Source organism: Rhincodon typus, chromosome 25, assembly GCF_021869965.1.
Source record: "Rhincodon typus isolate 14 chromosome 25, sRhiTyp1.1, whole genome shotgun sequence".
In the NCBI taxonomy this organism is placed as follows: domain Eukaryota; kingdom Metazoa; phylum Chordata; class Chondrichthyes; order Orectolobiformes; family Rhincodontidae; genus Rhincodon; species Rhincodon typus.
This window is the reverse complement of record NC_063356.1, coordinates 17365033-17374405: the sequence shown is the minus strand read 5'-3', so window position 1 is coordinate 17374405 and position 9373 is coordinate 17365033.

Genomic DNA, 9373 nt, shown 5'->3' with positions numbered 1-9373 from the left:
CGATGGACAAATATTATCAACACAACACAGAACCTATTACTTGAATTCAGTACTCTCTTTCGAATGCAATAATGGTTTTAAACCAGTTGCTAACGGGATAAGTACATGCAAAGAAGATGGCCGTTTTCATCCACAACCTGCCTGTGAAAGAGGTAAGGAGCCACATTGTGAACTTGATGACAGAAAGAAATAAGAAAATGATTAGAATAATATTCAATGTTAGAATTTTCCCAAGGTTGCAGGATGTGGTACACTGGGAAAAATAACTGAAAACCTGTAGGTTCCGTATCTCAAAGTGCCCCCACCTTGTTTCCTCTTCCTCATTAGTGGGTTTGGAGCGAGCATGGCAAAGCCTGGAGCTGAACTCAGAAGACCATTAGAGTCACTTAGAAGGCAATTAAAACTCAAGGGAATGGCACCAATAGATTTCCCTTCTCCAATGAGGATGTGAGGGGTCTGTAGAAAGAGGAATGATGGATCTGGGAGAGGGTCTTGTTCCTTAGGTGTACTGGAGCATGTTGCGAAGGCCAAAGTATGCTGCTTGACACCAGACAGTGTTATGTAACGCACCTTTCCTGTCCTTCTGAGGTCCTCACTGCACAGAAGGGTCAGCCTTCCTGCTCCTCTGATGCTGCTTGGCCTGCTGTGTTCATCCAGCTCTACATCTTGTTGTCTCAGATTCTCCAGCATCTGCAGTTCCTACTATCTAGTGTTTGCATTTGCTCATCTGAAATTCGATGATGGTAAATAATACAGTCACTAAGTCACATTGTTGTAATAGATTTACTTCTGTGCAATCAAGAGGCTTTATTGATATGGCAGACCAGAACACCATCAAGGGGAATTCCATATAGTTCTCTGCTCTGAGTATTCCCTAATCAGCATCAACTTAGCTATCATAGAGAACAGGCAGCAATTGGGCAGCCTTTTAGATAACAAACATTTCCAACATACTGACGAAAGTAAGACACATGTCTTCCTCTGCCAACTGAATAGATAAACCAGAAAGGAATTAATTGGAATTTTTGGGTATCACTTTTGGTGAAAAACTGAAAGAACTGCGGATGCTGTAAATCAGGAACAAAAACAGAAGTTGCTGGAAAAGCTCAGCAGGTCTGGCAACATTTGTGAAGAAGAAAATCAGAGTTAACGTTTCGGGTCTGGTGACCCTTCCTCAGAACTGTTTTTGGAGCCTTTGGTTCACTAGATGGACTATTTAAGTTGATTATTCTCACGGTGATTATATTTATTCAAATTTACTTGTTCATGGGATGTGGGCACTGCTGGCTAGGCCAGCATATATTGCTCATCCTTAAATGTACGGAGGGCCCGAGAACATAAGAATGTCAGAACAAGGAGCAGAAGTAGGTGATTCAAGCCTGCTCCACCATTCAATACAATCACAGCTGATCTCATCTCAGCCTCAACTCTACTTTCTTGCCCACTCTCCATAACCCTTTAGCCCATGACTCTTTGAAAATCTATCTCCTTCTTGAATTTACTCAATATCCCAGTATCCACCACACTCTGGAAGCGTTAATTCCATAGATTCATGACTCTTTGAGGGAAGTAATTTCTCTTCATATAGGAACAAATTACTGCAGATGCTGAAATGTTTCAAATCTAGATGAAGAGTCACCTAGACTCGAAACATTAGCTTGCTCTCTCTCCATCGATGCTCTCTGACCTACTGTGATCTCCAGCATTTGTTGTTTTTGTAATTTCTCTTCATTTCTGTTTTAAATCTGCAATCTTTATCCTAAACCCGTGACTTCTCATTCTAGATTGTACAGCATGGGGGGATATCCTCTCTACATCTACTTTGTCAATCCCCTTTATCATTGTATATGTGTCAATTAGATCTCCCCTAAATCATTTAAACTCCAGAGGGTACAGGCATAACCTCCTCAGTCTCTCTTCGTATAACCATCTCATCATCTCTGGAATCAAAATACTGAACCTTCTCTGAACTGCCTCCAATGCAACTACATCCCTTTTCAGGTAAGGGGAACAAAATTGTGTGAAATGCTCCAGGTGCAATCTCTCTGATGCCTCGTACAGTTGCTGCAACACTTCCCTGCTTTAATACACTTTTCATTTAACAATAAATGCCAAAATTCCATTTTTCTTCCTTATAACCTCCTCTACCTGAGTACTAGTTTCCTACAATTAATACACAAGGGCACCCAGATCTCTCTCTGCACCAAAGCGTTCTGAAGTTTCTTTCCATTTAGACAATAAGTTGCCTCTGTATTCCTCCAACCAAAATGGATAGCCTCACATTTACCAATGTTAAACATCATCTGCCAAAGTTTGGCCCATTCACCTAACCTGTCTGTATCCATTTGTAAATTTCTTACTCTTTCATTGTAACTTACGTTCCTACCTATTTTAGTGTCATCTGCAAATTTGGCTGTCGGACTTTCTGTCCCTGAATTCAAATCATTAATGTAGATTGTCAATGGGTGGGGCCTGAGGACTGATCCTTGTGACACTCCACAAGTTACATTTTGCCAACCAGAAAAGAAAAATTATTTCAACTGTCTGATTTCTGTCGATTAGCCAGTCCTCCATCCAAGCTAATAAATGGCCCCAATTGCATGTGTTCTTAGTATGTGTACTTAGCCTTTTGTGTGGTACCTTATCAAATGATATCTGGAAGACCAGATATACTGCATCTACAGGACCCCATTAGCGATATTGCTTCTTACATATTCAAATAACTCTCTCAAATTGATCAAACATGATTTATCCTTCATAAAACCATGCTGACTCTAATAGTTTGTATTTTGACTTTTCTGTTATTACTTCCTTAATAATAGATTCTAACAATTTCCCAAAGACATATGTTAAACTAACTGGGCCATAGTTTCCTACTTTCTGCCTCCCTCCCTCTTTGAATAAAGGCATTAAATGCGCATTTTTTCAAATTGTAGAAACCTTTTCCACATCAAGGGAATTTTGAAATACTGTAACCAATGAATCCACAATTCTGATGCCATTTCCTTCAAGACCCTATGATGTAGGGTCTTGGGGACTTGTCTGCATTCAATCCCATTAGTTTTCTTAGATATTTTTCTCTCATCCTGATGATTGTTCTAAGTTCCTCCTTTTCTATAATTTCTGCATTATCTGTTACCATTGGAATGATATTTGTGCCTCCACTGTGAATAATTAAACCAAATATTGATTAAGTGACTCTACCATTTCTGTGTTCCCCACTATTGACTCCCCAATCTCATCCTCCAAGTGACCAACACCGCTTTAGCTACTCTCTTCCCTTTTACATAGTTATAGAAGCTTTTACTATTTTTATAGTTGGCACTAGTTTTCTTTCATAATTTACCTTTGCTCATTTTATCATTTTTGTAGTTAACACTGTGTTGATCTATGAAAGTTTCCCAATTTTTGAGCCTGCAACTGGCATTTGCAATATGGCATGCCTTAGTTCTGGTCGTTATATTATCTTCAGCTTCCTTGCTAAGCCATGGAGTGATGTTTTCTTCGCTCCGCCCAGCCCTTACAATCTTTCTTCTTTTCTGGAATATATTTCAGTTGGGAGCAGTTAAATATTTCCTTTAACATCTGCCACCACTCATTAACTGTCCGTCCTTTTAGTCTTCCTGCCCAGTTCTGTCCGTATGCTTACATAGTAATTTGTGTTGAATTCCAGAACGCTAATATGTGACTCTAGTTTCTCAGCCTCCAATTGAATTTGAAATTCTAGCATGCAATGATCATTCTTCCTTTAAGGATCATTTACAGTGAGATTATTAATCAATCCCACCTCATTACTCAGTACCAAATCCAGAATTACTGACTGCCTGCCTGATTGGTTCCAAAGCATACTGCTCCAAGAAACTACCTCTAATACATTCAATAAGCTCCACTCAAGACTACCTTTATCAATTTGATTAATCCAATCTATATGCATATTTAAACCTCTCCTCATTACAGCTGTACCTTTCTTACAAGTCCCCAATATTTCCTGGTTCATAGTGTGCCCCACTGCGGGCCTATGATTTAGGGACCTTTAGATTACTCCCACGAGGGATTTCTTTCCCATACCATTTATTATTTCTACCCAGACTGATTTTATGTCTTGATCTCCAGTACTGATTTCGTTTCTCACTGCAACGTTAATCTTTTCCTTTACGACAGTGCTATGCCATCTCCTTTTCCTTCCTGCTTCTCCTTCAGAAACACTGACTATTTTTGAATATTCAGTTCCCAGACCTGGTGTCCCTGCAACAACATCCCAGCAACTGCCATCTAATCAAACCCATTTGTCGTCATTTGCACTGTTGACTCATTAATTTTATTCTCAATGCTTTGAGCCCTCAGATACAAAACCTTTAAGTTTGTTCTAATACAAATTTCCCTATTCTTGTATGATTCCTTGGTGCTATCTGATGGTCGTACGTTCTATTCGTTCCTTTTATTTTCTGGTAACAATCAGCCTCATCACTAACCTGCACTCATGCTTCTTATTTAACTTTGATTTTCTAATTTTCAATGCGACTGAACCCTTCTTCCCACTATTTGCTTTAAAGCCCTATCTACAGCCCTAGCTATATGATTCGTTAGGATTCTGGTCCAGGCATGATTCAGGTGGAACCCATCACATCGGAACAGCTTCCTCCTTGCGCAGTGCTGGTGCCAATGTCCCATGAATTCGAACCCATTTCTCCCAATCCAATCTTTGAGCCGCACATTTTCCTTTTTTATCGTATTGACCCTGTGCCAATTAACTCATGGCGCAGGTAGTAATCCACAGTCTTTTGGGTCTGCTTTTTAATTGAGTCCCTATTTGCGCATATTTCCTGTAGAATCTTTGAAGCCAACCACGTTGCTATCAGCCTGGAGTTACATGTAGTCCAGACTAGAAAAGGACAGCAGATTTCCTTCCTTAAGGACATTGTTCAACCAAATGGGCTTTTCTTTTTATATGACAATCAACAGTGGTAACATGTTAGACGTTAGGTTAGCTTTAAATTCCAGATTTTTTTATTGAATGCAAATTTCACTATTTGGCAGTAGTGGGATTTGGACCAATTTCCCCTAGGCATTAGCCAGGGTTTCTAGATTACTTGTCCAGTGTTTTAAATACAGGAGGATATAGATGGATTGGTCAGATGAGCTGATCAGTGGTAAATGGATTCAATCTGGATCAGTGTGAAGTGATGCACTTGGGCCGGACAAACAAAGTAAGGGAATACACAATGAATGTTAGGCTCATGGGAAGCACTGAAGATCTGAGGGACTTTGTTGTGCACATCACCAGTCCCTTAATATAGTTGAATAGGTAGATAAATTGGTTAAGAAGGTATATGGGATATGAACATAGAACATAGAACAGTACAGCACAGTATAGGCCCTTCAGCCTACGATGTTGTGCCAATATTTTACCCTAAACCTAAGGTCTATTTAACCTCCACCGCTACCTTATACTATCATCCATATGCCTATCTAATAGCCGCTTAACTGCCCCGAATGAGGCCAACTCCATCACCCTCTCCGGCAATGCATTCCACACCCCTACCACTCTCTGAGTAAAGAACCTACCTCTGATGTCTCCCCGATATCTACCTCCTTTCACTTTAAAACTATGTCCCCTCGTAAAAGCTACCTCCACCCTAGGAAAAAAGTCTCTGGCTGTCTACTCTATCTATACCTCTGATCATTTTGTACACCTCTATCAAGTCACCTCTCATCCTTTGTCGTTCTAAAGAGAAAAGCCCTAGCTCTCTCAACTTTTCCTCATAAGACCTTCTCTCCATTCCAGGCAACATCCTGGTAAATCTCCTCTGCACCTTTTCTAACGCTTCCACATCTTTCCTGTAATGAGGTGACCAGAACTGGACACAATACTGCAGATATGGCCGAACCAGGGTTTTGTATAGCTGGAGCATAACTTCACGGCTCTTGGACTCAATCCCTCTATTAATGAAAGCTAACACACCATATGCCTTCTTAACAACTGTATCCACCTGGGTGGCAGCTGTCAGGGAACTGTGAACATGAACCCCAAGATCCCTCTGCTCCTCCACACTGCCAAGAATCTTTCTGTTAACCCTGTATTCTGCTTTCAAGTTTGTCCTTCCAGAATGAATCACCTCACACTTTTCAGGGCTAAACTCCATCTGCCACTTCTCAGCTCAGCTCTGCATTCTATCAATGTCCCTTTGTAACCTAGAACAGCCCTCTGCACTTTCCACAACGTGACCCACCTTTGTATCGTCCACAAACTTGCTAATCTACCCTTCCACTCCTTCATCCAAATCATTTACAAAAATCACAAGTAGAAGAGGACCCAGAACAGATCCTTGAAATGTGACTTTATTAGCCAAAGCATAGAGATCGAGAAGGTTATGCTGGAACTGTGTAAAACATTGGTTAGAGTATTGGGTACAGTTCTGGAAGCCACATTAAAGCAGGGATATGATTGCACTGGAGAGGGTGCAGTGGAGATTTACCAGGAAGTTTTAGTTATGAATAGAGATTGGATACACTGTGGTTGTTTTCCTTGGAGCAGAGGAGACTGAGTGAGAATATGATTGAGATGTATAAAATTATGAGAGGCATAAATAGGGTAGATGGGATGAAACATTTTCCCTTGGTGAATGGAACAATGACCGAGAGGAATAAATTTAAGGCGTGGTGTAGATGGTTCACAGGGGATGTGAGGAAAGATCATTTCTCCCAGAGGGAGGTAGGAATCTGGAACTCACTGCCTGTAAAGGTGGTAGAGGTGGAAACCCTCATAACATTTAAGAAGTATTTAGATGTGCACCTGCAATGCCAAGACATACAAGATTAAGGCCTAGTGCTCGAAAGTGGGAATACAATAGTAGGTTTTAACCAGCGCAGAGTTGATGGAACTAAGGGGGCTGTGCTGTGGACCTCTATGACCCTATGACAGTACAACTTTACCACTGTCTGTCCCTCTTAGCCCCAGTGGCAGGATAAAAAATTGGGAGCAATCCAAGCACAGCAACTTTGAATGGCCATAAACAGAATTTGGTGGGAATCAGGAAAATCACTGCCCAGTGTCAGGACAAGGTCCTTTTAAGACACTATCACATGGAGGTCTAGAAGCTATTTGGCCCAGTAATTTCTCCAGTGGTCACAGCTGGCACTCCACCAAACCTGCAGCAACAGCTTAGGGATTTTGTTTGATCAACCTATTCAGAAATGTAATGACACTTCGAGTCATTCAGCACGGAAACAGTCCATGCCCAATATAATCCCAAACTAAGCTAGTCCCATCTCCCTCCTCCTGTCATGTAGCCCACTAAATGTTTCCTATTCATACACTCATCTAAGTGTCTTTTAAATACTATAACTGTGCCCGCATCAAACACTTCCTCATCTCTGGAACAGGTAGCACTTGAACCCAGGTCTTCTGACTTTAAAGGTAGGGACACTACCAATGGACTAGAAGAGCCCTAAATTACAGCCTGACAGCTTTCATCAGATTGAGATTAGTGGATTGGGGCTGCCAAAGTTAGTCAGGCCCAGATATGGAGATGAGAGGGCGGTTGGTGAGGGCATTACAAGTATGGCAGCGGCTCCTGACACTGGGGAACCTTCCATGGGGCAGGAGAAATTGAGAGGCTTCAGTAGCTGACTCCTGCTCCCATGATGGTAACAATTCACCAATAAACACCAGAAATATTGAAATCTATGTTGTGGGGGCTGTGCAATTCAATCTTTTAACCATAAATGCAGAGCATTGTTGAGAATGCATTCTCTCAGAAAGACGAGAGCATGATGTTTCAATTTAAAGCCAAGGAAAATGAATTTGATTTGCTGGAAATGTAATTTTTCAAAAGCAAATTACATCAATTCAGAAAATAATGAACAGAAATTATTTCTTTTCCCAAAGCAACAATATCATTGCTCATTACAAGCAATGTCCGAGTAAAGACTAACACATTGCTCTATCACAGTTACTTGTGCAGCACCCAAGAACCTTGAGAATGGCAAAGTAACATCTTTCCCTTACAATCATCTCTTCTTATGGAAATACTTATGGAGACCATGGATCAGAGGCATCTGTTCCCCTTTGGCAAAGGGTCAATAACAAGGGGGCATAACTTTAAGGTCAAAAGCAAGAGATTTAGAGGGCATTTGTGGAAAATCTTTTTCACCCAGATGATGGTGGGAATCTGGAATACATTGCCTGCAAGGGTAGTTGAGGCAGTAAATTCATAGCCTTTAAAAAATACTTGGATGAGCAGTTGAAACATCATAACATTCAAAGCTATTGGCCCAGTGCTGGAAAATGGGACTCATATGGATTTAGATTAGTTTTTATCGGTGCAGGCTCGATTGGCTGAATGATCTCTTTACTGTATAATTCTCTGATTCCACAAACTGTGGGACAAATGATTACAGCTGTTTGCAAGGCACTTCACTTGAGCATCACTTCACCCACTTTCTGCTTTCCTTCCCTGCTGCCAGTGTTCACAATAACGTCGGAGCAGAATATGCAACTTGACTGTGCCCCTTTCCTGAGTGTTTAATGCAAAGGCTTAGCACAGCAATATGATCCAACTGCAACTGGAAGAGCTGCCTTCTCCTCAGCCACATAACCTCACAGAGAAGAAGGAATGGCCACTGAGATACTGCTGCATAGTGGTGTAAACCAACACTTTGAGTCTTAATTTCAGCAAGCAAAGATTTATTCAAACCTATTCTAGGGGCAAGTTTCCCCTGGTTCCACAGGAAGATATGAGAAAAAATACAAAGGTTTTAGCATAGTTTATAAGTCTCAACTTGGTACAAAGTTTCAATCTCAGCCTTGGATCTGCTGCTTTCTGTGGTGCCTCAGTCTTTAGCAACCCCTTTTCCCATTGGTCTTTGCAACAATGGATAAGTTTTATAATCGAAAAGAAGCATAACTGCCACTGAGACTATTGTGTACTTTAATTTTTAACCCATTGATATTAATGCCCCTGTCCCTACTTTAGTCCCTCTTGTTGGTCCTGCTCCAGCCCTCTGAGCCAGGAAGACCGTGTATCTAGAAGATGTCTAGGGATTCTTCTGATCATTCCTGAGCTTTGTCACATTACTGAGCTTTTACTTTACACCACTTATGGCATGACCTGTATCCTAATGATACACTGAAACCTGTGTTACTTAAAACTACAGGTAAGCCCCTCTAAGTACAGGATACTCCTTCTCTTGACCACTCTGTTGGCCAGCTTCTAATCCTGATTTTGCCACCTTCATTCCTAGGCTTCATGAAGCAGATGCAAAATGATTAACAATTTTGCTGTTACTATGTTGATGCATATTCAAGGATAGATTTGTAAGTTAAAGCTTGAGTTTCACAAATCCTACCACCAAATGGTGGTCTTAATCTCCT